Source organism: Bombina bombina, chromosome 5, assembly GCF_027579735.1.
Source record: "Bombina bombina isolate aBomBom1 chromosome 5, aBomBom1.pri, whole genome shotgun sequence".
Lineage (NCBI taxonomy): Eukaryota > Metazoa > Chordata > Amphibia > Anura > Bombinatoridae > Bombina > Bombina bombina.
In genome coordinates, this window is record NC_069503.1 from 80,678,261 (window position 1) to 80,705,085 (window position 26,825).

A 26,825-nucleotide genomic window follows, 5' to 3' on the forward strand; every position below is an offset into this window, starting at 1 on the left:
AAAACACCAATGGTGTATAAAGACATGCACATCTGGTGGTATAGAACTAGTACAATTAAGTAGGTAAGATCAGATGTAAAGCATGGCCCATTATAAACTCTGGAACATGGTAATCACAATGTGATTGGACACATATAGTTGTCATAGAAACATGGATATGCCTAAAATAGGAACATAGTACTATAAGCAAAACGATTGCACAAACAATATGGGGTAACATATCTATCTAATATTATAGAGCATATGACTATATTATAGATAGACTGGATGCAGATATAGTGATCCACATTAATGAATCAGGACTCTCATTACTACACAGGACTACAAATAGCACAAAAATGCCTACATAACAAATAGAAACAAATGTAATACAACCATATAAATCATGATATCTAAACTCTGAAAGAACGTAGATGCAAGTATATTACTGCGGGAGAGAACAAAATCCATATGGGTGGATGTCCATAGATAGAAGATGTGTATAGGAAATTAATCTATAACAACATCCAAAGTCTATTGTTGAGTTCAATCCCTTGGGTGCCACTGTGCTTAGATTGAAAATCCACCTGGCTTCTAATCGTAGTAGAGTCAGCGCTCTATCACCTAATCATAAATCTGCCATACGCCAGGCCATCAAAACGGGTGATTCTGAGCAACCAGTTGCTAGACATTTCTTACATGCAGGACACTCACTGTCCACACTGAGGGTGATTCTCATTGACCATGTCCCACGGCTAAGACGAGGAGGTGATAGAGCGCTGACTCTACTACGATTAGAAGTCAGGTGGATTTTCAATCTAAACACCATGGCACCCAAGGGATTGAACTCAACAATAGACTTTGGATGTTGTTATAGATGAATTTCCTATACACATCTTCTATCTATGGACATCCACCCATATAGACTTTGTTCTCTCCCGCAGTAATATACTTGCATCTACGTTCTTTCAGAGTTTAGATATCATGATTTATATGGTTGTATTCCATTCGTTTCTGATATCAATGTGTCTGTCAGAAGTGTTACTGACTACTAATTATTCGCAGTATTACGTTTACAGGTTTATCTCTGGGGATGGCTGCTTTGTTATTATTATGTGGCCACTTAGGGTAGTTTTTACTTATTTGTTTGTACATGTTTTTTCCTTTTTTTAGAGGTAATACTTCCTGCCTCTCTGATGTGCACATTTATTAGTGTGCACATCCCATAGCGTACCGCTTTGCATCATGACATACGGCTCTTGTTTACCGTTGCCATGACTCCTGTATACGGCCTCTCTTTGGTTGCTGGTGCGTGTGACGTCATCACGTTGACGTACACACGCAAAGAACTTTGATTGCATCAGGCAGATGGCTACAGAATGGTTTGGCGGGTTGTCTGATTGTCTTCTATTATTTTTGTTAAACACATTAGGTATATAAGGTGGGTTATGTATGCGGTTGTTTATCTCTCACATGGGCTCCGTTTGAAAAAGGTCTAAGTGTAGACCGAAACGTTATGGGTTAAGGCCCTGCTGTTTCACCTTGATTGGATTAAAAGGCTTGTTATCCAAATCTCCTGTGTTGCCTGCTTCTTCCAGGATACTTTATATACACTGTGCTGAGTGTGTCTTCTGGATCATACCTACCTACATACATTTATATATATATATATATATATATATATATATATATATATATATATATATATATATATTTTTTCACTTTTTCACCCCCAAGGTGTATTGTAGGACACTATCACAATATTTATTTTTGCATACCCACCTATTCGGATTTATCCCATGTCATTATCTTGACCACCATTTCTCATTTGAGACTCATACAGATCTCTACGGAACTCTCTTAGACCACTGATTGATAATATCCTGTTTTACATTTGCTTTTTAACCAAGCCTTGTATATCATATATACAATTTTGTATTTTAACCATATTTTATATTTTTGTGCATAGCATGGATCCATGACTATTTGTGTATATATTAGTTATTACACTCTGTACATGTGAAAGGCTTTTCTCCTGTGTGAATCCTTTCATGAGTTTTCAGATCACTCTTTCGTGTAAAACTTTTTCCACACTCTGTACACGTGAAAGGCTTTTCTCCAGTGTGAATCCTTTCATGATTTTTCAGCTCACTCGTTTGTATAAAACCTTTTCCACACTCTGTACATGTGAACAGCTTTTCTCCTGTGTGAATCCCTTCATGAGTTTTCAGATTACTCTTTTGTGTAAAACTTTTTCCACACTCTGTACATGTGAAAAGCTTTTCTCCTGTGTGAATCCTTTCATGCTCTTTCAGATTACTCATATGTATAAAACTTTTTCCACACTCTGTACATGTGAACAGCTTTTCTCCTGTGTGAATCCTTTCATGCCTTTTCAGATTACTCTTTTGTATAAAACTTTTTCCACACTCTGTACATGTGAAAGGCTTTTCTCCAGCGTTAATCTTTCCATGAGTTTTCAGACAATCCATTCGTGTAAAACTTTTTCCACACTCTGTACATGTGAAATGCTTTTCTCCTGTGTGAATCATTTCATGAGTTTTCAGACAATTCATTTGTGTAAAACTTTTTCCACAATCTGTACATGTGAATGACTTCTCCCCTGTGTGAAACATTTCATGCTTTTTCAGATCACTCTTTTGTATAAAACTTTTTCCACACTCTGTACATGTGAAAGGCTTTTCTCCTGTGTGAATCCTTTCATGTTTTCTCAGATAACTCTTATCTGTAAAATATTTTCCACACTCTGTACATGTGAAAGGCTTTTCTCCTGTGTGATTCCTTTCATAAGTTTTCAGATGACTCGTTTGTGTAAAACTTTTTCCACACTCTGTAAATGTGAAAGACTTTTCTCCTGTGTGAATCTTTTTATGAGTTTTCAGATGATCCATTCTTGTAAAACATTTGCCACACTCAGTACATGTGTGTGGTTTCTCACCTACGTGAATTTTTTAGTGTTCTAGTAGATGAGACTTCCATCTAAAGCTTTTCTCACATTTGTAGATTTGAAAGGTTTCTCCTTTATTTGAATCATTTGGCTAGACAGTAGACTTTTCCCTTCTTTAATATGTTTTGAAAACTCAGTAAATGTGTGTGGTTTATCCTCTGGGATAATAATTTCACTAGATAAGTCATAAATGTTGTCCTCTTGTTTGATGACTAAATTACTCTCTGTACATAATGATTGCTGCCCAGTTCCTGCCAATTCAGCATCTCTTTTAAATATCTACAGTGATATCCCCAATGTTTGTGAATAGTCATTAATGTCTAAAACTATTGGAGTTTGCGGTATCATTCTGATGCTTCCTGTAGTGAAGGATGGATATGAACTATTCACGTGTTTGTCTACATAAAAAGAAATGGAATAAAGAAATATAAGACTGTTTATTCTTTATAATATAATCTCACACAAAACTACTTATATATTCCTAACTCTTATAAGGCATATAAAAAAAAGTTTTACTTGAACTGACAATGCACAACTATACATGATAATTTGGTGAGGATAAATATGTAAGAATACCATGTCAGACCTTTGATGGATTACATGATCCTTTTATAGAATTACAAAAGTTAGATGCTCATTTCTATGAGTTAAGTATTGTAAGTGCACCCAGTTTTGGATTATGCAATTTTCCTTTGTGTATCTAAGTTTCTTTATGTTCAACACTAACCCCTGGTCTCTGTCTAAAACAACATAAAGGGTCCAAGAGAGACCTATATCGCTGAAATAGGAGATTAAAAATGAGGAATATGAACACTAATGTACAACACTAATCAGATATGCTGCAAATATTGTATGTATTGCTTTCATTTTGCTTTATGTATGCAATTATTTTTTCCTCAATAAAAATAAATTGAATATAATCCATCTCAATAAAAAAACATTTTTTTTTATACTCGAAAATGTCTTCCAATTTGGATTTTTAAATGTATTTACCTGTAACTCAAATTAAAAAAAGATGACATAGAATGTAAACATTACTACATCATTGTAACCTAAATGACTGATTACTGATGAAAACAAGTTATAGGGCCGCATTATACAAGGTGCGTATGGATAATGTTCTGAGCCAGGGAACAAGTACATCTGTATTCTGGGCAAGAGAGGTGGCATCTACCATCCTCATTTAACATTGCACAAGCAACTGCATATACAGTGCTGCCCGGCTCATGCACAACCAGTTGGGTGAGAACATGATGTCTTAATCATCACAGACTAATCATCAGTGTGACATGTTTTGAGAGGGTAAGAAGCATTGACCTTATGATAATCTTTAGCTTTCGGCTGTGGTTGTTCTATTTATATAAACAGCCAAAAACTTTATTAGTTTAATAATACTCACTGGAAAATTAAGCACACAAATCAGTGGTGGTTCTGGGGTGGGGAACACTCACTGGGTGAGTTGTGGGTGTTCCACACATGGGATTAATGAAGGCATAAGTGTAGTTATGGGTGTTCCATGAGCGAGGTCAGGGCAGGGGAAGGTGACGTTGATGGTGTTCTGAGTACAGCACCAGGTCAGGGGGTGAGGTTAGGCAGTTGTTGGACATGATCTATCTAAAACAACAGAGGGGGTAGTAGTATTGTTTACCCTCCTCCTTAGCCCAATGGGGGTTGCTTCTTCTTTATAACTGTCAGTGACACAAATGTTCTTAAAAATGCAGATATAAATATAATAGTTTATATTTGTTTATTTGTTTAAAGGGACAGTAAACAACATAATTTTTGTTGTTTAAAAAGATAGATAATCCCTTTATTACCCATTCCCCAGTTTTGCATAACCAACACAGTTATAATACACATTTTACCTTTGTAATTACCTTGTATCTAAGCCTCTGGAAACTGCCCCCTTATTTCAGTTATTTTGACAGACTTAAATAAGCTAAAATTTTTGGCGCCAAGTATGACGCACAACACATTGATATTGTTTAATGTACTGTTAAAGGGACAGTAAAGTAAAAATTAAACTTAAATGGATTGGATAGAACATGACATTTCAAACAACTTTCCAATTGTCTTTTATTATCCATTGTGCTTAGATCACTTAGGCCTAGATTTGGAGTTTGGCGGTAGCCGTGAAAACCAGCGTTAGAGGCTCCTAACGATGGTTTTAGGCTACCGCCGGTATTTGGAGTCATTCAAAAAAGGGTCTAACGCTCACTTTTCAGCCGCAACTTTTCCATACTGCAGATCCCCTTACGTAAATTGCGTATCCTATCTTTTCAATGGGATCTTTCTAACTCCGGTATTTAGAGTCGTGGCTGAAGTGAGCGTTAGAACTCTAACGACAAAACTCCAGCCGCAGAAAAAAGTCAGGAGTTAAGAGCTTTTTGGGCTAACGCCGGTTCATAAAGCTCTTAACTACTGTACTCTAAAGTACACTAACACCCATAAACTACCTATGTACCCCTAAACCGATATCCCCCCACATCGCCGCCACTCGATTAATTTTTTTTAACCCCTAATCTGCCGACCGCCACCTACGTTATACTTATGTACCCCTAATCTGCTGCCCCTAACACCGCCGACCCCTGTATTATATTTATTAACCCCTAATCTGCCCCCCACAACGTCGCCGCCAACTACCTACAATAATTAACCCCTAATCTGCCGACCGCAAAGCGCCGCTACTTAAGTTATCCTTATGTACCCCTAATCTGCTGCCCCTAACACCGCCGACCCCTATATTATATTTATTAACCCCTAATCTGCCCCCCTCAACGTCGCCTCCACCTGCCTACACTTATTAACCCCTAATCTGCCGAGCGGACCGCACCGCTACTATAATAAAGTTATTAACCCCTAATCCGCCTCACTAACCCTATAATAAATAGTATTAACCCCTAATCTGCCCTCCCTAACATCGCCGACACCTAACTTAAATTATTAACCCCTAATCTGCCGACCGGAGCTCACCGCTATTCTAATAAATGTATTAACCCCTAAAGCTAAGTCTAACCCTAACACTAACACCCCCCTAAATTAAATATAATTTTAATCTAACGAAATTAATTAACTCTTATTAAATAAATTATTACTATTTAAAGCTAAATACTTACCTGTAAAATAAATCCTAATATAGCTACAATATAAATTATAATTACATTGTAGCTATTTTAGGATTAATATTTATTTTACAGGCAACTTTGTAATTATTTTAACCATGTACAATAGCTATTAAATAGTTAAGAACTATTTAATAGTTACCTAGTTAAAATAATTACAAAATTACCTGTAAAATAAATCCTAACCTAAGTTACAATTCAACCTAACACTATACTATCATTAAATGAATTAAATAAAATACCTACAATTACCTACAATTAAACCTAACACTACACTATCAATAAATTAATTAAATACAATATGTACAAATAACTACAATGAAATAAACTAACTAAAGTACAAAAAATAAAAAAGAACTAAGTTACAAAAAATAAAAAAATATTTACAAACATAAGAAAAATATTACAACAATTTTAAACTAATTACACCTACTCTAAGCCCCCTAATAAAATAACAAAGCCCCCCAAAATAAAAAAATGCCCTACCCTATTCTAAATTACTAAAGTTCAAAGCTCTTTTACCTTACCAGCCCTGAACAGGGCCCTTTGCGGGGCATGCCCCAAGAAGTTCAGCTCTTTTGCCTGTAAAAAAAAACAAAAAAAACGACAAAACTCTAAATCTAGCCGTTAGTATCCTTTGTTAAAGAGTAATACTAAGTGAACTCAGTAGCCTGTACGTATCTTCAGACAGCAGAGATTGCAAGAACATTTATAGCATTGTTATATATAGTTACAAACACTGTTGCACAGAGTGCTAAATACACGTGCATGCCCCTAAACTCATATAATATCAGCTGTGTAAGGTATATCTCCCAGCGCTTGGCGTAAGTAGATTCCTGTTAGCTCCTAAAGACTAAGGGCCAATAGCTTGCCTTAAAATTAAGAACCAGATAGTATATCAAGCTTGAGGAGCACCTAATGGGTGGTAAGGCAAAGGAAATAGTAACTATTTAAAACATATCTATTTTAATAATAACAAATATATACACAAATAGTCATGGATCCATGCTATTCACAAAAATATAAAATATGGTTAAATACAAAATTGTATATATGATATACAAAGCTTGGTTAAAATGCAAATGTAAAACAGGATATTATCAATCAATGGTCTAAGAGAGTTCCGTAGAGATCTGTATGAATCTCACATGAGAAATGGTGGTCAAGATAATGATATGGGATAAATCCGAATAGGTGGGTATGCAAAAATAAATTTCTCCAACATAGGTGTGTCCGGTCCACGGCGTCATCCTTACTTGTGGGATATTCTCTTCCCCAACAGGAAATGGCAAAGAGCCCAGCAAAGCTGGTCACATGATCCCTCCTAGGCTCCGCCTACCCCAGTCATTCTCTTTGCCGTTGTACAGGCAACATCTCCACGGAGATGGCTTAGAGTTTTTTAGTGTTTAACTGTAGTTTTTATTATTCAATCAAGAGTTTGTTATTTTGAAATAGTGCTGGTATGTACTATTTACTCAGAAACAGAAAAGAGATGAAGATTTCTGTTTGTATGAGGAAAATGATTTTAGCAACCGTCACTAAAATCCATGGCTGTTCCACACAGGACTGTTGAGAGCAATTAACTTCAGTTGGGGGAACAGTGAGCAGTCTCTTGCTGCTTGAGGTATGACACATTCTAACAAGACGATGTAATGCTGGAAGCTGTCATTTTCCCTATGGGATCCGGTAAGCCATGTTTATTAAGATCGTAAATAAGGGCTTCACAAGGGCTTATTAAGACTGTAGACTTTTTCTGGGCTAAATCGATTCATTATTAACACATATTTAGCCTTGAGGAATCATTTATTCTGGGTATTTTGATATAATAATATCGGCAGGCACTGTTTTAGACACCTTATTCTTTAGGGGCTTTCCCAAATCATAGGCAGAGCCTCATTTTCGCGCCGGTGTTGCGCACTTGTTTTTGAGAGGCATGACATGCAGTCGCATGTGAGAGGAGCTCTGATACTTAGAAAAGACTTTCTGAAGGCGTCATTTGGTATCGTATTCCCCTTTGGGCTTGGTTGGGTCTCAGCAAAGCAGATACCAGGGACTGTAAAGGGGTTAAAGTTAAAAACGGCTCCGGTTCCGTTATTTTAAGGGTTAAAGCTTCCAAATTTGGTGTGCAATACTTTTAAGGCTTTAAGACACTGTGGTGAAAATTTGGTGAATTTTGAACAATTCCTTCATGTTTTTTCGCAATTGCAGTAATAAAGTGTGTTCAGTTTAAAATTTAAAGTGACAGTAACGGTTTTATTTTAAAACGTTTTTTGTACTTTGTTATCAAGTTTATGCCTGTTTAGCATGTCTGAACTACCAGATAGACTGTGTTCTGAATGTGGGGAAGCCAGAATTCCTATTCATTTAAATAAATGTGATTTATGTGACAATGACAATGATGCCCAAGATGATTCCTCAAGTGAGGGGAGTAAGCATGGTACTGCATCATTCCCTCCTTCGTCTACACGAGTCTTGCCCACTCAGGAGGCCCCTAGTACATCTAGCGCGCCAATACTCCTTACTATGCAACAATTAACGGCTGTAATGGATAATTCTGTCAAAAACATTTTAGCCAAAATGAACACTTATCAGCGTAAGCGCGACTGCTCTGTTTTAGATACTGAAGAGCATGACGACGCTGATAATAATGGTTCTGAAGGGCCCCTAACCCAGTCTGATGGGGCCAGGGAGGTTTTGTCTGAGGGAGAAATTACTGATTCAGGGAACATTTCTCAACAAGCTGAACCTGATGTGATTACGTTTAAATTTAAGTTGGAACATCTCCGCATTCTGCTTAAGGAGGTATTATCCACTCTGGATGATTGTGACAAGTTGGTCATCCCAGAGAAACTATGTAAAATGGACAAGTTCCTAGAGGTCCCGGGGCTCCCAGAAGCTTTTCCTATACCCAAGCGGGTGGCGGACATTGTTAATAAAGAATGGGAAAGGCCCGGTATTCCTTTCGTCCCTCCCCCCATATTTAAAAAATTGTTTCCTATGGTCGACCCCAGAAAGGACTTATGGCAGACAGTCCCCAAGGTCGAGGGAGCGGTTTCCACTTTAAACAAACGCACCACTATACCCATAGAGGATAGTTGTGCTTTCAAAGATCCTATGGATAAAAAATTAGAAGGTTTACTTAAAAAGATGTTTGTTCAGCAGGGTTACCTTCTACAACCAATTTCATGCGTTGTCCCTGTAGCTACAGCCGCATGTTTCTGGTTCGATGAGCTGATAAAGGCGGTCGATAGTGATTCTCCTCCTTATGAGGAGATTATGGACAGAATCAATGCTCTCAAATTGGCTAATTCTTTCACCCTAGACGCCACTTTGCAATTGGCTAGGTTAGCGGCTAAGAATTCTGGGTTTGCTATTGTGGCGCGCAGAGCGCTTTGGTTGAAATCTTGGTCAGCTGATGCGTCTTCCAAGAACAAGCTACTTAACATTCCTTTCAAGGGGAAAACACTGTTTGGCCCTGACTTGAAAGAGATTATCTCTGATATCACTGGGGGTAAGGGCCACGCCCTTCCTCAGGATCGGCCTTTCAAGGCAAAAAATAATCCTAATTTTCGTCCCTTTCGTAGAAATGGACCAGCCCAAAGTGCTACGTCCTCTAAGCAAGAGGGTAATACTTCTCAAGCCAAGCCAGCTTGGAGACCAATGCAAGGCTGGAACAAGGGAAAGCAGGCCAAGAAACCTGCCACTGCTACCAAGACAGCATGAAATGTTGGCCCCCGATCCGGGACCGGATCTGGTGGGGGGCAGACTCTCTCTCTTCGCTCAGGCTTGGGCAAGAGATGTTCTGGATCCTTGGGCGCTAGAAATAGTCTCCCAAGGTTATCTTCTGGAATTCAAGGGGCTTCCCCCAAGGGGGAGGTTCCACAGGTCTCAGTTGTCTTCAGACCACATAAAAAGACAGGCATTCTTACATTGTGTAGAAGACCTGTTAAAAATGGGACGGATTCATCCTGTTCCATTAAGAGAACAAGGGATGGGGTTCTACTCCAATCTGTTCATAGTTCCCAAAAAAGAGGGAACGTTCAGACCAATCTTAGATCTCAAGATCTTAAACAAGTTTCTCAAGGTTCCATTGTTCAAGATGGAAACCATTCGAACTATTCTTCCTTCCATCCAGGAAGGTCAATTCATGACCACAGTGGATTTAAAGGATGCGTATCTACATATTCCTATCCACAAGGAACATCATCGGTTCCTAAGGTTCGCATTCCTGGACAAGCATTACCAGTTCGTGGCGCTTCCTTTCGGATTAGCCACTGCTCCAAGGATTTTCACAAAGGTACTAGGGTCCCTTCTAGCTGTGCTAAGACCAAGGGGCATTGCTGTAGTACCTTACTTGGACGACATTCTGATTCAAGCGTCGTCCCTTCCTCAAGCAAAGGCTCACACGGACATTGTCCTGGCCTTTCTCAGATCTCACGGATGGAAAGTGAACGTGGAAAAGAGTTCTCTATCTCCGTCAACAAGGGTTCCCTTCTTGGGAACAATAATAGACTCCTTAGAAATGAGGATTTTTCTGACAGAGGCCAGAAAAACAAAACTTCTAGACTCTTGTCGGATACTTCATTCCGTTCCTCTTCCTTCCATAGCGCAGTGCATGGAAGTGATCGGTTTGATGGTAGCGGCAATGGACATAGTTCCTTTTGCGCGCATTCATCTAAGACCATTACAACTGTGCATGCTCAGTCAGTGGAATGGGGACTATACAGACTTGTCTCCGAAGATACAAGTAAATCAGAGGACCAGAGACTCACTCCGTTGGTGGCTGTCCCTGGACAACCTGTCACAAGGGATGACATTCCGCAGACCGGAGTGGGTCATCGTCACGACCGACGCCAGTCTGATGGGCTGGGGCGCGGTCTGGGGATCCCTGAAAGCTCAGGGTCTTTGGTCTCGGGAAGAATCTCTTCTACCGATAAATATTCTGGAACTGAGAGCGATATTCAATGCTCTCAAGGCTTGGCCTCAGCTAGCGAGGGCCAAGTTCATACGGTTTCAATCAGACAACATGACAACTGTTGCGTACATCAACCATCAGGGGGGAACAAGGAGTTCCCTAGCGATGGAAGAAGTGACCAAAATCATTCTATGGGCGGAGTCTCACTCCTGCCACCTGTCTGCTATCCACATCCCAGGAGTGGAAAATTGGGAAGCGGATTTTCTGAGTCGTCAGACATTGCATCCGGGGGAGTGGGAACTCCATCCGGAAATCTTTGCCCAAGTCACTCAGCTGTGGGGCATTCCAGACATGGATCTGATGGCCTCTCGTCAGAACTTCAAAGTTCCTTGCTACGGGTCCAGATCCAGGGATCCCAAGGCGGCTCTAGTGGATGCACTAGTAGAACCTTGGACCTTCAAACTAGCTTATGTGTTCCCGCCGTTTCCTCTCATCCCCAGGCTGGTAGCCAGGATCAATCAGGAGAGGGCGTCGGTGATCTTGATAGCTCCTGCGTGGCCACGCAGGACTTGGTATGCAGATCTGGTGAATATGTCATCGGCTCCACCTTGGAAGCTACCTTTGAGACGAGACCTTCTTGTTCAGGGTCCGTTCGAACATCCGAATCTGGTTTCACTCCAGCTGACTGCTTGGAGATTGAACGCTTGATCTTATCGAAGCGAGGGTTCTCAGATTCTGTTATCGATACTCTTGTTCAGGCCAGAAAGCCTGTAACTAGAAAGATTTACCACAAAATTTGGAAAAAATATATCTGTTGGTGTGAATCTAAAGGATTCCCTTGGGACAAGGTTAAGATTCCTAAGATTCTATCCTTCCTTCAAGAAGGATTGGAAAAAGGATTATCTGCTAGTTCCCTGAAGGGACAGATTTCTGCCTTGTCTGTGTTACTTCACAAAAAGCTGGCAGCTGTGCCAGATGTTCAAGCCTTTGTTCAGGCTCTGGTTAGAATTAAGCCTGTTTACAAACCTTTGACTCCTCCTTGGAGTCTCAACTTAGTTCTTTCAGTTCTTCAGGGGGTTCCGTTTGAACCCTTACATTCCGTTGATATTAAGTTATTATCTTGGAAAGTTTTGTTTTTAGTTGCAATTTCTTCTGCTAGAAGAGTTTCAGAATTATCTGCTCTGCAGTGTTCTCCTCCTTATCTGGTGTTCCATGCAGATAAGGTGGTTTTACGTACTAAACCTGGTTTTCTTCCAAAAGTTGTTTCTAACAAAAACATTAACCAGGAGATTATCGTACCTTCTCTGTGTCCGAAACCAGTTTCAAAGAAGGAACGTTTGTTGCACAATTTGGATGTTGTTCGCGCTCTAAAATTCTATTTAGATGCTACAAAGGATTTTAGACAAACATCTTCCTTGTTTGTTGTTTATTCCGGTAAAAGGAGAGGTCAAAAAGCAACTTCTACCTCTCTCTCTTTTTGGATTAAAAGCATCATCAGATTGGCTTACGAGACTGCCGGACGGCAGCCTCCCGAAAGAATCACGGCTCATTCCACTAGGGCTGTGGCTTCCACATGGGCCTTCAAGAACGAGGCTTCTGTTGATCAGATATGTAGGGCAGCGACTTGGTCTTCACTGCACACTTTTACCAAATTTTACAAGTTTGATACTTTTGCTTCTTCTGAGGCTATTTTTGGGAGAAAGGTTTTGCAAGCCGTGGTGCCTTCCATTTAGGTGACCTGATTTGCTCCCTCCCTTCATCCGTGTCCTAAAGCTTTGGTATTGGTTCCCACAAGTAAGGATGACGCCGTGGACCGGACACACCTATGTTGGAGAAAACAGAATTTATGTTTACCTGATAAATTACTTTCTCCAACGGTGTGTCCGGTCCACGGCCCGCCCTGGTTTTTTTAATCAGGTCTGATAATTTATTTTCTTTAACTACAGTCACCACGGTACCATATGGTTTCTCCTATGCAAATATTCCTCCTTAACGTCGGTCGAATGACTGGGGTAGGCGGAGCCTAGGAGGGATCATGTGACCAGCTTTGCTGGGCTCTTTGCCATTTCCTGTTGGGGAAGAGAATATCCCACAAGTAAGGATGACGCCGTGGACCGGACACACCGTTGGAGAAAGTAATTTATCAGGTAAACATAAATTCTGTTATTGTGATAGTGTCCTACAATACACATTGCGGGTGAAAAAGTACAAAAGGGTGAGAAAGTGAAAAAATCTATATATATATATATATATATATATATATATATATATATATATATATATATATATATATATATATATATATATAAAAATATATATAAAAATATATATAAAAATATAAAAAATATATAAAAATATAAAAATGAAAATGAAATGATAAAAATATTTAAAATATAAAAATGATATGTAGAAAAAACACAATTTATGCTTACCTGATAAATTTATTTCTCTAGTGGTGTATCCAGTCCACGGATCATCCATTACTTATGGGATATTCTCATTCCCAACAGGAAGTTGCAAGAGGACCCACAGCAAAGCTGTTATATAGCTCCTCCCCTTCCTACCATATCCAGTCATTCGACCGAAAACAAGCAGAGAAAGGAGAAACCATAGGGTGCAGTGGTGACTGTAGTTTAAATTTAAAAATACCCTGCCTTAAAATGACAGGGCGGGCCGTGGACTGGATACACCACTAGAGAAATAAATTTATCAGGTAAGCATAAATTGTGTTTTCTCTAGTAAGGTGTATCCAGTCCACGGATCATCCATTACTTATGGGATACCAATACCAAAGCTAAAGTACACGGATGAAGGGAGGGACAAGGCAGGAACTTAAACGGAAGGTACCACTGCCTGTAAAACCTTTCTCCCAAAAATAGCCTCCGAAGAAGCAAAAGTATAAAATTTGTAAAATTTTGAAAAAGTATGAAGCGAAGACCAAGTTGCCGCCTTGCAAATCTGTTGAACAGAGGCCTCATTTTTAAAGGCCCAGGTGGAAGCCACAGCTCTAGTAGAATGAGCTGTAATCCTTTCAGGGGGCTGCTGTCCAGCAGTCTCATAGGCTAAGCGTATTATGCTTCTTAGCCAAAAATAAAGAGAGGTTGCCGAAGCCTTTTGACCTCTCCTCTGACCAGAGTAAACAACAAACAAAGCAGATGTTTGCCGAAAATCCTTAGTAGCTTGTAAGTAAAACTTTAAAGCATGAATCACGTCCAAATTGTGTAATAGACGTTCCTTCTTTGAAGAAGGATTAGGACACAAGGATGGAACAACAATCTATTGATTGATATTCTTGTTAGGTTTGGTACGCAGGACTACCTTATCAGAGTGAAAAATTAGATAAGGAGAATCACATTGTAAGGCAGCTAACTCGGAGACTCTACGAGCCGAGGAAATAGCTACCAAAAAAAGGACTTTCCAAGATAAAAGTTTTATATCAATGGAATGAAGAGGTTCAAACAGGACACCTTGAAGAACCTTAAGAACCAAATTTAAGCTCCATGGTGGAGCAACAGGTTTAAACACAGGCTTGATTCTGACTAAAGCCTGACAAAAAGCCTGAACGTCTGGAACGTCTGCCAGACGTTTATGCAAAAGAATAGACGGAGCAGAAATCTGTCCCTTTAAGGAACTAGCTGACAAACCTTTTTCCAAGCCTTCTTGGAGAAAAGATAATATCCTAGGAATCCTGACCGTACTCCATGAGTAGCCCTTGGATTCACACCAATAAAGATATTTACACCATATTTTATGGTAAATTTTCCTGGTGACAGGCTTTCGTGCCTGTATTAAGGTATCAATGACTGACTCGGAGAATCCACGCTTTGATAAAATCAAGCGTTCAATCTCCATGCAGTCAGTCTCAGAGAAATTAGATTTGGATGGAGGAAAAGACCCTGAAGTAGAAGGTCCTGTCTCAGAGGCAGAGTCCATGATGGAAAGGATGACATGTCCACTAGGTCTGCATACCAGGTCCTGCGTGGCCACGCAGGCGCTATTAAAATCACTGATGCTTTCTCCTGCTTGATCTTGGCAATCAGTCGAGGGAGCAGAGGAAACCGTGGATACACATAAGCCAGGTTGAAAGACCAGGGCGCTGCTAGAGCATCTATCAGCGTCGCCCTGGGGTCCCTGGACCTGGATCCGTAACAGGGAAGCTTGGCATTCTGTCGAGACGCCATGAGATCCAGTTCTGGTTTGCCCCAGCGATGAATCACTTGTGCAAACACCTCCGGATGGAGTTCCCACTCCCCCGGAGGAAAAGTCTGTTGACTTAGAAAATCCACCTCCCAGTTCTCTACACCTGGGATATGGATAGCTGATAGATGGCAGGAGTGAAACTCCGCCCAGCGAATTATCTTTGAGACTTCTAACATCACTTGGGAACTTCTTGATCCCCCTTGATGGTTGATGTAAGCCACAGTCGTGATGTTGTCCGACTGAAATCTGATGTACCTCAGAGTTGCTAACTGAGGCCAAGCCTGAAGAGCATTGAATATCGCTCTTAGTTCCAGAATATTTATTGGAAGGAGAGACTCCTCCTGAGTCCACAATCCCTGAGAGCCTTCAGGGAGTTCCAGACTGCACCCCAACCTAGAAGGCTTGCATCTGTTGTTACAATCGTCCAATCTGGCCTGCGAAAGGTCATACCTCTGGACAGATGGACCCGAGATAGCTACCAGAGGAGATAATCCCTGGTCTCTTGGTCCAGATTCAGTTGAGGGGACAAATCTGTGTAATCCCCGTTTCACTGACTGAGCATGCATAGATGCAGCGGTCTGAGATGTAAGCCTGCAAACGGTACTACGTCCATTGCCGCTACGATTAAGCCGATTACTTCCATACACTGACCCACCGAGGGGTGCGGATTGGAATGAAGAACCCGGCAGGAATTTAGAAGCTTTGATAACCTGGACTCCGTCAGGTAAATTTTCATTTCTACAGAATCTATCAGAGTCCCTAGAAAGGAAACTCTCATGAGTGGGGATAGAAAACTCTTTTCCTCGTTCACTTTCCACCCATGCGACCTCAGAAATGCCAGTACTACATCCGTATGAGACCTGGCAATTTGGAAGTTTGACGCCTGAATCAGGATGTCGTCTAAATAAGGTGCTACTGCTATGCCTCGAGGCCTTAGGACCGCTAGAAGCGACCCTAGAACCTTTGTAAAAATTCTTGGGGCTGTAGCTAATCCAAAGGGAAGAGCTACAAACTGGTAATGCCTGTCTAGAAAGGCAAACCTGAGAAACCGATGATGATCTTTGTGTATCGGAATGTGAAGGTAAGCATCCTTTAGATCCACTGTAGTCATATATTGACCCTCCTGGATCATAGGCAGGATGGTACGGATAGTTTCCATCTTGAATGATGGAACCCTGAGGAATTTGTTTAAGATCTTTAGATCCAAAATTGGTCTGAATGTTCCCTCTTTTTTGGGAACCACAAACAGATTTGAGTAAAAACCTTGTCCTTGTTCCTCGTTTGGAAATGGATGGATCACTCCCATAACTAGGAAGTCTCGTACACAGTGTAAGAATGCCTCTCTCTTTATCTGGTTTGCAGATAATTGTGAAAGGTGAAATCTCCCTTTTGGGGGAGAAGCTTTAAAGTCCAGAAGATATCCCTGGGATATAATTTCCAACGCCCAGGGATCCTGAACATCTCTTGCCCACGCCTGGGCGAAGAGTGAAAGTCTGCCCCCCACTAGATCCGTTACTGGATAGGGGGCCGTTGCTTCATGCTGTCTTGGAGGGAGCAGCAGGTTTTCTAGCCTGCTTACCCTTGTTCCAGGTCTTGTTTGGTTTCAAGACCGCTTTGGATTGAGCAACAGTTCCCTCTTGTCTTGCATTAGAGGAGGTTGATGCCGCACCTGCCTTGAAGTTTCGAAAGGCACGAAAATTAGACTGTTTGGCCCTGGATTTGGACCTGTCCTGAGGAAGGGCATGACCTTTTCCTCCAGTGATATCAGCAATGATCTCCTTCAAACCAGGCCCGAATAAGGTCTGCCCCTTGAAGGGAACGTTAAGCAGCTTAGATTTGGAAGTCACGTCAGCTGACCATGATTTAAGCCATAGCGCTCTGCGCGCCTGTATAGCAAAACCAGAATTCTTAGCCGTTAGTTTAGTCAAATGAACAATGGCATCAGAAACAAAAGAATTGGCTAGCTTAAGTGCCCTAAGTTTGCCAAGTATGTCATCCAATGGAGTCGCTACCTGTAAGGCCTCTTCCAGAGACTCAAACCAGAACGCCGCAGCAGCAGTGACAGGGGCAATGCATGCAATGGGCTGAAGGATAAAACCTTGTTGACAAAATATTTTCTTAAGGTAACCTTCTAATTTTTTGTCCATTGGATCTGAAAAAGCACAACTGTCCTCGACAGGGATAGTAGTCCGCTTTGCTAAAGTAGAAACTGCTCCCTCCACCTTAGGGACTGTCTGCCATAAGTCCCGTGTGGTGGCGTCTATAGGAAACATTTTTCTAAAAATAGGAGGTGGAGAGAACGGCACACCTGGCCTATCCCATTCCTTAGTAATAATTTCTGTAAACCTTTTAGGTATTGGAAAAACATCAGTACACACCGGCACTGCAAAGTATTTATCCACTCTACACAATTTCTCTGGCACTGCAATTGTGTCACAGTCATTCAGAGCAGCTAAAACCTCCTTTAGTAACACGCAGAAGGGTTCAAGCTTAAATTTAAATGTAGAAACATCAGAATCAGGTACTCTGCCTGAGTCAGAAACATCACCCACAGACTGAAGTTCTCCTTCTTCAGCTTCAGTATATTGTAAGGCAGTATCAGACATGGATCTTAAAGCGTCAGTATGCTCTACATTTCGTCTAACTCCAGAGCTATCTCGCTTACCTCTAAGTTCAGGTAGTCTGGCTAATACCGCTGACAGGGTATTATCCATGACCGCCGCCATGTCTTGTAAAGTAAACGCTATAGGTGGCCTTGAAGTACTTGGCGCCATTTGAGCGTGAGTCCCTTGAGCGGGAGTCAAAGGATCTGACACGTGGGGAGAGTTAGTCGGCATAACTTCCCCCTCATCAGAATCCTCTGGTGATAAATTTTGCAAAGACATAATATGATCTTTATTGCTTAAAGTGAAATCAGTACATTTGGTACACATTCTCAGAGGGGGTTCCACCATGGCTTTTAAACATAATGAACAAGGAGTTTCCTCTATGTCAGACATGTTTATACAGACTAGCAATGAGACTAGCAAGCTTGGAAAACACTTTATTTCAAGTTAACAAGCAATATAAATAAACGCTACTGTGCCTTTCAGAGAAACAAATTTTGTCAAAATTTGAAAAACAGTGAAAAAAGGCAGTTACACAAACAAAATTTTTATAGTGTATGTAATAGGCTAACAGAGCATTGCACCCACTTGCAAATGGATGATTAACCCCTTAGTTCAAAAAACGGATCAAAAAAATGACATAGACGTTTTTTAACAGTCCCAACAAAGTGCCACAGCTTTACTGTGGCTCCTACCTTCCCCAATAAACGATTTTAGGCTCTTTAGGGATGTCCTGTAGCATTCAGGGGACTCCTAAGGAAAACTGGATGCCTCAGTCTGTAATTTTAACTGCGCAATAAAGCGCTAAAATAGGCCCCTCCCACTCATATTACAACAGTGGAAAGCCTCAGGAAACTGTTTCTAGGCAAAAATAAAGCCAGCCATGTGGAAAAATTTAGGCCTTAATAAAGTTTTATCACCAAGCATATATAAAAAACGATTAAACATGCCAGCAAACGTTTTATATATCATATCTATAAGGGAAATACCCCTGAGAGTAAGCATGATACCAGTCGTTATTAAATCACTGTATTCAGGCTTAACTTACATTTATCAGGAATCAGCAGCATTTTCTAGCATTTCCAATCCTAGAAAAAATTATAACTGCACATACCTGATAGCAGAACAAACTGCACGCCATTCTCCCTCTGAAGTTACCTCACTCCTCAGATATGTGTGAGAACAGCAATGGATCTTAGTTACAACCTGCTAAGATCATAGAAAAACTCAGGCAGATTCTCCTTCTATCTCTGCCTGAGAAGAAATAGCACAACTCCGGTACTATTTAAAATAACAAACTTTTGATTGAAGAAATTAAACTAACTATTTTTCACCACTCTCCTCTTACTACATCCATGCGCGTTGAGAGTTGCAAGAGAATGACTGGATATGGTAGGAAGGGGAGGAGCTATATAACAGCTTTGCTGTGGGTCCTCTTGCAACTTCCTGTTGGGAATGAGAATATCCCATAAGTAATGGAAGATCCGTGGACTGGATACACCTTACTAGAGAAATATATAATAAGTAAAAATGGAATAGGTGAAAAAAACTTGAAAAAAGAAAGAAGTGATTGAACTGATGTGATCTTAATCCAATTATACACTCTGGGTTAAGTGGTAATCCTGAATGATGTGAAAGTTTCTTAGTTGTATCCTCAGTGATATGAACTTTAAATAGTGAAAAAAAAGGTTTTGGGGAAGATCCGGAGTTATCCAAGAGATCCCTTAGTACATAAATTCTGAGTTCCTGTGAATAAAAAACAACAACATAGCGCAATACTGCTGTAAACAAATGTGAATAATTAAAATGAAGCTCACTATAAGTTGTCAACGTGTTTTGGCCCTATTTTAAGCCTTTATCAAGACTATGTCTACATATTTTTATTTTTATATTTTATATCATTTCATTTTTATATATTTTTTATATTTATATATATACACATACATACATATATACACACAGATGTAGGAGAAGTGGCACACACCAACACAACAACCACCTGGTGCACTGCAGAAAAAATTAAGCATGTAGGTATGATCCAGAAGACACACTCGGCACAGTGTATATATAAAGTATCCTGGAAGAAGCAGGCAACACAGGAGATTTGGATAACAAGCCTTTTAATCCAATCAAGGTGAAACAGCAGGGCCTTAACCCATAACGTTTCGGTCTACACTTAGACCTTTTTCAAATGGAGCCTATGTGAGAGATAAACAACCACATACATAACCCACCTTATATACCTAATGTGTTTAACAAAAATAATAGAAGACAATCAGACAACCCACCAAACTGTTCCGTAGCCATCCACCTGATGCAATCAACGTTCCTTGCGTGTGTACGTCAACGTGATGACGTCACACGCACCATCAACCAAAGAGAGGCCATATACAGGAGTCATGGCAACGGTAAACAAGAGCCGTATGTCATGATGCAAAGCAAAGTGGTACGCTATGGGATGTGCACACTAATAAATGTGCACATCAGAGAGGCAGGAAGTATTACCTCTAAAAAAAGGAAAAAACATGTACAAATAAATAAGTAAAAACTACGCTAAGTGGCCACATAATAATAACAAAGCAGCCATCCCCAGAGATAAACCTGTAAATGTAATACTGCGAATAATAAGTAGTCAGTAACACTCCTGACAGACACATCGATATCATAGTGTCAAAACAAAGGGGGACCCAATCTATACTGTAATAGTATCAATGGGAGACTACAAATAGCACAAAAATGCCTACATATCAAATAGAAACGAATGTAATACAACCATATAAATCATGATATCTAATTCTAAACTCTGAAAGAATGTAGATGCAAGTATATTACTGCGGGAGAGAACAAAGTCCATATGGGTGGATGTCCATAGATAGAAGATGTGTATAGGAAATTCATCTATAATAACCTCCAAAGTCTATTGTTGAGTTCAATCCCTTGGGTGCCACGGTGCTTAGATTGAAAATCCACCTGGCTTCTAATCGTAGTAGAGTCAGCGCTCTATCACCTAATCATAAATCTGCCATACGCCAGGCCATCAAAACGGGTGATTCTGAGCAACCAGTTGCTAGACATTTCTTACATGCAGGACACTCACTGTCCACACTGAGGGTGATTCTCATTGACCATGTCCCACGGCTAAGACGAGGAGGTGATAGAGCGCTGACTCTACTACGATTAGAAGCCAGGTGGATTTTCAATCTAAACACCGTGGCACCCAAGGGATTGAACTCAACAATAGACTTTGGATGTTGTTATAGATGAATTTCCTATACACATCTTCTATCTATGGACATCCACCCATATGGACTTTGTTCTCTCCCACAGTAATATACTTGCATCTACGTTCTTTCAGAGTTTAGATATCATGATTTATATGGTTGTATTCCATTCGTTTCTATTTGATATGTAGGCATTGTTGTGCTATTTGTAGTCTCCCATTGATACTATTACAGTATAGATTGGGTCCCCCTTTGTTTCAACACTATGATATCGATGTGTCTGTCAGGAGTGTTACTGACTACTTATTATTCGCAGTATTACGTTTACAGGTTTATCTCTGGGGATGGCTGCTTCGTTATTATTATGTGGCCACTTAGCGCAGTTTTTACTTATTTGTTTGTACATGTTTTTTCCTTTTTTAAGAGGTAATACTTCCTGCCTCTCTGATGTGCACATTTATTAGTGTGCACATCCCATAGCGTACCGCTTTGCATCATGACATACGACTCTTGTTTACCGTTGCCATGACTCCTGTATACGGCCTCTCTTTGGTTGCCGGTGCGTGTGACGTCATCACGTTGACGTACACACACAAGGAACTTTGATTGCATCAGGCAGATGGCTACGGAACGGTTTGGCGGGTTGTCTGATTGTCTTATATTATTTTTGTTAAACACATTAGGTATATAAGGTGGGTTATGTATGCGGTTGTTTATCTCTCACATGGGCTCCGTTTGAAAAAGGTCTAAGTGTAGACCGAAACGTTATGGGTTAAGGCCCTGCTGTTTCACCTTGATTGGATTAAAAGGCTTGTTATCCAAATCTCCTGTGTTGCCTGCTTCTTCCAGGATACTTTATATACACTGTGCTGAGTGTGTCTTCTGGATCATACCTACATACATATATATATATATATATATATATATATATATATATATATATATATATATATATATATATATATATATATACACACATATACATATAGATTTTTTCACTTTTTCACCTTTCTGTACTTTTTCACCCTCAAGGTGTATTGTAGGACACTATCACAATATTTATTTTTGCATACCCACCTATTCGGATTTATTCCATATCATTATCTTGACCACCATTTCTCATGTGAGATTCATACAGATCTCTACAGAACTCTCTTAGACCATTGATTGATAATATCCTGTTTTACATTTGCATTTTAACCAAGCCTTTTATATCATATATACAATTTTGTATTTTAACCATATTTTATATTTTTGTGCATAGCATGGATCCATGACTATTTGTGTATATATTAGTTATTATTATTAAAATAGATATGTTTTAAATAGTTACTATTTCCTTTGCCTTACCACCCATTAGGCGCTCCTCAAGCTTGATATCATATAATATCAGCCTCCTAGGTTTACTCTATAACAAAGGATACCAAAAGAACAAAGCAAATTAGATAATAGAAGTAAATTGTAAAGTTGGGTAAAATTGTTGCTCTATCTGAATTATCAGCGTTTAAATGTCACTGTCAGTTTTGGCTTCTGTCTGATGATGTTTTCCTAATTATTCTGTGATATTGGGTTTTTAATTATACAAAAAACTCAAAATACTGGTCTGGATTACAATCACTTTTTATTTGCATGAAAAAACATTGTATATCATTATATAGTAAACAGCAGCATTACATGATATATGCACACAATGGTATAAATATACCTAACACTTGTGCTCTTGATACAAAGGGATTTATCATAGATATAATGTTCCATTTAGTTATAGTAGCCATTTAAATTTTAACATTTCCCCTAATTAATTCCTCTGGTATATAACATGTACAATGCTAAGCATCTATTGCTATAAGAAAAGGTTTATCCACATGATATGCACATTAAATATATCTCCCAGATGTCAATCATTTGAGACTGATGTTCTTGTTTCTATAATTCTCTAACACTCTATTCATATAAAGACTCCTTTATTATGTAAATGTTATTATTTTCTCCTCTATGTAAAACAAATGTACAACTCCTAACACTGGCTATTAATAAACAACACTGGGGGTGCTTTGGTGGTGAATGGTTGTGTAAACTGGTCAGTATGAGGACAGATTTGTATATTCCTGTGTGGTGTTTGTATTTTATCACACTGATATGAGAGAAACTGAGGTGCACATATATAGAGGAACAAAAGGCAGCGGGAAAGCACTTCCAATCTGAGGCTTTTATAACTGGGATTTAAAAAGTATTATTTACAATATCATCTTTTTTTATGCTTCTATTTAGAAAGTTTGTCCTCTTTAGGATAATTGTAAAAAGGTTTGTACATTGTGTATATATAAAGTTTATTTTGTGTGTAAATATTTGGTGTTTTGTTATACCTGACTTTAATAAAAACATTTTTTCCACTTACTAAACATGTGAAAGGTTTCTTCCCATGTGAATCCTTTCATGAGTTTTCAGACTACTCATTTGTATAAAACTTTTTCCTCACTCTGTACATGTGAACAGCTTTTCCCTTGTGTGAATCCTTTCATGTTTTCTCAGATAACTCTTTTCTGTAAAACTTTTTCCACACTCTGTACATGTGAAAGGCTTTTCTCCTGTGTGAATCATTTCATGCTTTTTCAGATTACTCTTTCTTATAAAACTTTTTCCACACTCTGTACATGTGAATGACTTTTCTCCTGTGTGAATCATTTCATGAGTTTTCAGACAATCCATTCGTGTAAAACTTTTTCCACACTCTGTACATGTGAAAGGCTTTTCCCCTGTGTGACTTCTTTTATGCGTTTTCAGATGAACCATTCGTGTAAAACTTTTTCCACACTCTGTACATGTGAAAGGCTTTTCTCCTGTGTGAATCCTTTCATGAGTTTTCAGATCACTCTTTCGTGTAAAACTTTTTCCACACTCTGTACATGTGAAAGGCTTTTCTCCAGTGTGAATCCTTTCATGATTTTTCAGCTCACTCGTTTGTATAAAACTTTTTCCACACGCTGTACATGTGAACAGCTTTTCTCCTGTGTGAATCCCTTCATGAGTTTTCAGATGACTCTTTTGTGTAAAACTTTTTCCACACTCTGTACATGTGAAAAGCTTTTCTCCAGTGTGAATCCTTTCATGCTCTTTCAGTTTACTCATATGTATAAAACTTTTTCCACACTCTGTACATGTGAACAGCTTTTCTCCTGTGTGAATCCTTTCATGCCTTTTCAGATTACTCTTTTGTATAAAACTTTTTCCACACTCTGTACATGTAAAAGTCTTTTCTCCCGTGTGAATCCTTTCATGAGTTTTCAGATCATTCTTGTATGTAAAACTGTTTCCACACTCTGTACATGTAAAAGGCTTTTCTCCAGCGTGAATCCTTTCATGAGTTTTCAGACAATCCATTCGTGTAAAACTTTTTCCACACTCTGTACATGTGAAAGGCTTTTCCCCTGTGTGACTCCTTTCATGCGTTTTCAGATGAACCATTCGTGTAAAACTTTTTCCACACTCTGTACATGTGAAAGGCTTTTCTCCTGTGTGAATCCTTTCATGCTTTTTCAGAGTACTCTCTTCTATAAAACTTTTTCCTGTGTGGTGTTTGTATTTTATCACACTGATATGAGAGAAACTGAGGTGCACATATATAGAGAAACAAAAGGCAGCGGGAAAGCACTTCCAATCTGAGGCTTTTATAACTGGGATTTAAAAAGTATTATTTACAATATCATCTTTTTTATGCTTCTATTTAGAAAGTTTGTCCTCTTTAGGATAATTGTAAAAAGGTTTGTACATTGTGTATATATAAAGTTTATTTTGTGTGTAAATATTTGGTGTTTTGTTATACCTGACTTTAATAAAAACATTTTTTCCACTTACTAAACATGTGAAAGGTTTCTTCCCTTGTGAATCCTTTCATGAGTTTTCAGACTACTCATTTGTATAAAACTTTTTCCTCACTCTGTACATGTGAACAGCTTTTCCCTTGTGTGAATCCTTTCATGTTTTCTCAGATAACTCTTTTCTGTAAAACTTTTTCCACACTCTGTACATGTGAAAGGCTTTTCTCCTGTGTGAATCATTTCATGCTTTTTCAGATTACTCTTTCTTATAAAACTTTTTCCACACTCTGTACATGTGAATGACTTTTCTCCTGTGTGAATCATTTCATGAGTTTTCAGACAATCCATTCGTGTAAAACTTTTTCCACACTCTGTACATGTGAAAGGCTTTTCCCCTGTGTGACTTCTTTCATGCGTTTTCAGATGAACCATTCGTGTAAAACTTTTTCCACACTCTGTACATGTGAAAGGCTTTTCTCCTGTGTGAATCCTTTCATGAGTTTTCAGATCACTCTTTCGTGTAAAACTTTTTCCACACTCTGTACATGTGAAAGGCTTTTCTCCAGTGTGAATCCTTTCATGATTTTTCAGCTCACTCGTTTGTATAAAACTTTTTCCACACGCTGTACATGTGAACAGCTTTTCTCCTGTGTGAATCCCTTCATGAGTTTTCAGATGACTCTTCTGTGTAAAACTTTTTCCACACTCTGTACATGTGAAAAGCTTTTCTCCAGTGTGAATCCTTTCATGCTCTTTCAGTTTACTCATATGTATAAAACTTTTTCCACACTCTGTACATGTGAACAGCTTTTCTCCTGTGTGAATCCTTTCATGCCTTTTCAGATTACTCTTTTGTATAAAACTTTTTCCACACTCTGTACATGTAAAAGGCTTTACTCCTGTGTGAATCCTTTCATGTTTTTTCAAAGTACTCTTTTGTATAAAACTTTTTCCACACTCTGTACATGTGAACGGCTTTTCTCCCGTGTGAATCCTTTCATGAGTTTTCAGATCATTCTTGTATGTAAAACTGTTTCCACACTCTGTACATGTAAAAGTCTTTTCTCCAGCGTGAATCCTTTCATGAGTTTTCAGACAATCCATTCGTGTAAAACTTTTTCCACACTCTGTACATGTGAAAGGCTTTTCCCCTGTGTGACTCCTTTCATGCGTTTTCAGATGAACCATTCGTGTAAAACTTTTTCCACACTCTGTACATGTGAAAGGCTTTTCTCCTGTGTGAATCCTTTCATGTTTTTTCAGAGTACTCTCTTCTATAAAACTTTTTCCACACTCTGTACATGTGAAAGGCTTTTCTCCTGTGTGAATCCTTTCATGTTTTTTCAGAGTACTCTCTTCTATAAAACTTTTTCCACACTCTGTACATGTGAAAGGCTTTTCTCCAGCGTGAATCTTTCCATGAGTTTTCAGACAATCCATTCGTGTAAAACTTTTTCCACACTCTGTACATGTGAAATGCTTTTCTCCTGTATGAATCATTTCATGAGTTTTCAGACAATTCATTTGTGTAAAACTTTTTCCACACTCTGTACATGTGAATGACTTTTCCCCTGTGTGAATCCTTTCATGTTTTTTCAGATAACTCTTATCTCTAAAATATTTTCCACACTCTGTACATGTGAAAGGCTTTTCTCCTGTATGATTCCTTTCATAAGTTTTCAGATGACTCGTTTGTGTAAAACTTTTTCCACACTCTGTAAATGTGAAAGACTTTTCTCCTGTGTGAATCTTTTTATGAGTTTTCAGATGATCTATTCTTGTAAAACATTTGCCACACTCAGTACATGTGTGTGGTTTCTCACCTACGTGAATTTTTTAGTGTTCTAGTAGATGAGACTTCCATCTAAAGCTTTTCTCACATTTGTAGATTTGAAAGGTTTCTCCTTTATTTGAATCATTTGGCTAGACAGTAGACTTTTCCCTTCTTTAATATGTTTTGAAAACTCAGTAAATGTGTGTGGTTTATCCTCGGGGA

The 26,825-nt window shown here is 39.1% G+C and overlaps 2 pseudogenes; both read right to left on the minus strand.

Annotated features, from left to right (window-relative positions):
• Nucleotides 1-2,006: 2,006 nt before the first annotated feature.
• LOC128661333 (oocyte zinc finger protein XlCOF6-like) lies at nt 2,007-24,853 on the minus strand (annotated as a pseudogene).
• An 84-nt stretch (nt 24,854-24,937) lies between these two features.
• LOC128661334 (zinc finger protein 208-like) overlaps nt 24,938-26,825 on the minus strand; it is a 119,231-nt pseudogene continuing 117,343 nt past the window's right edge.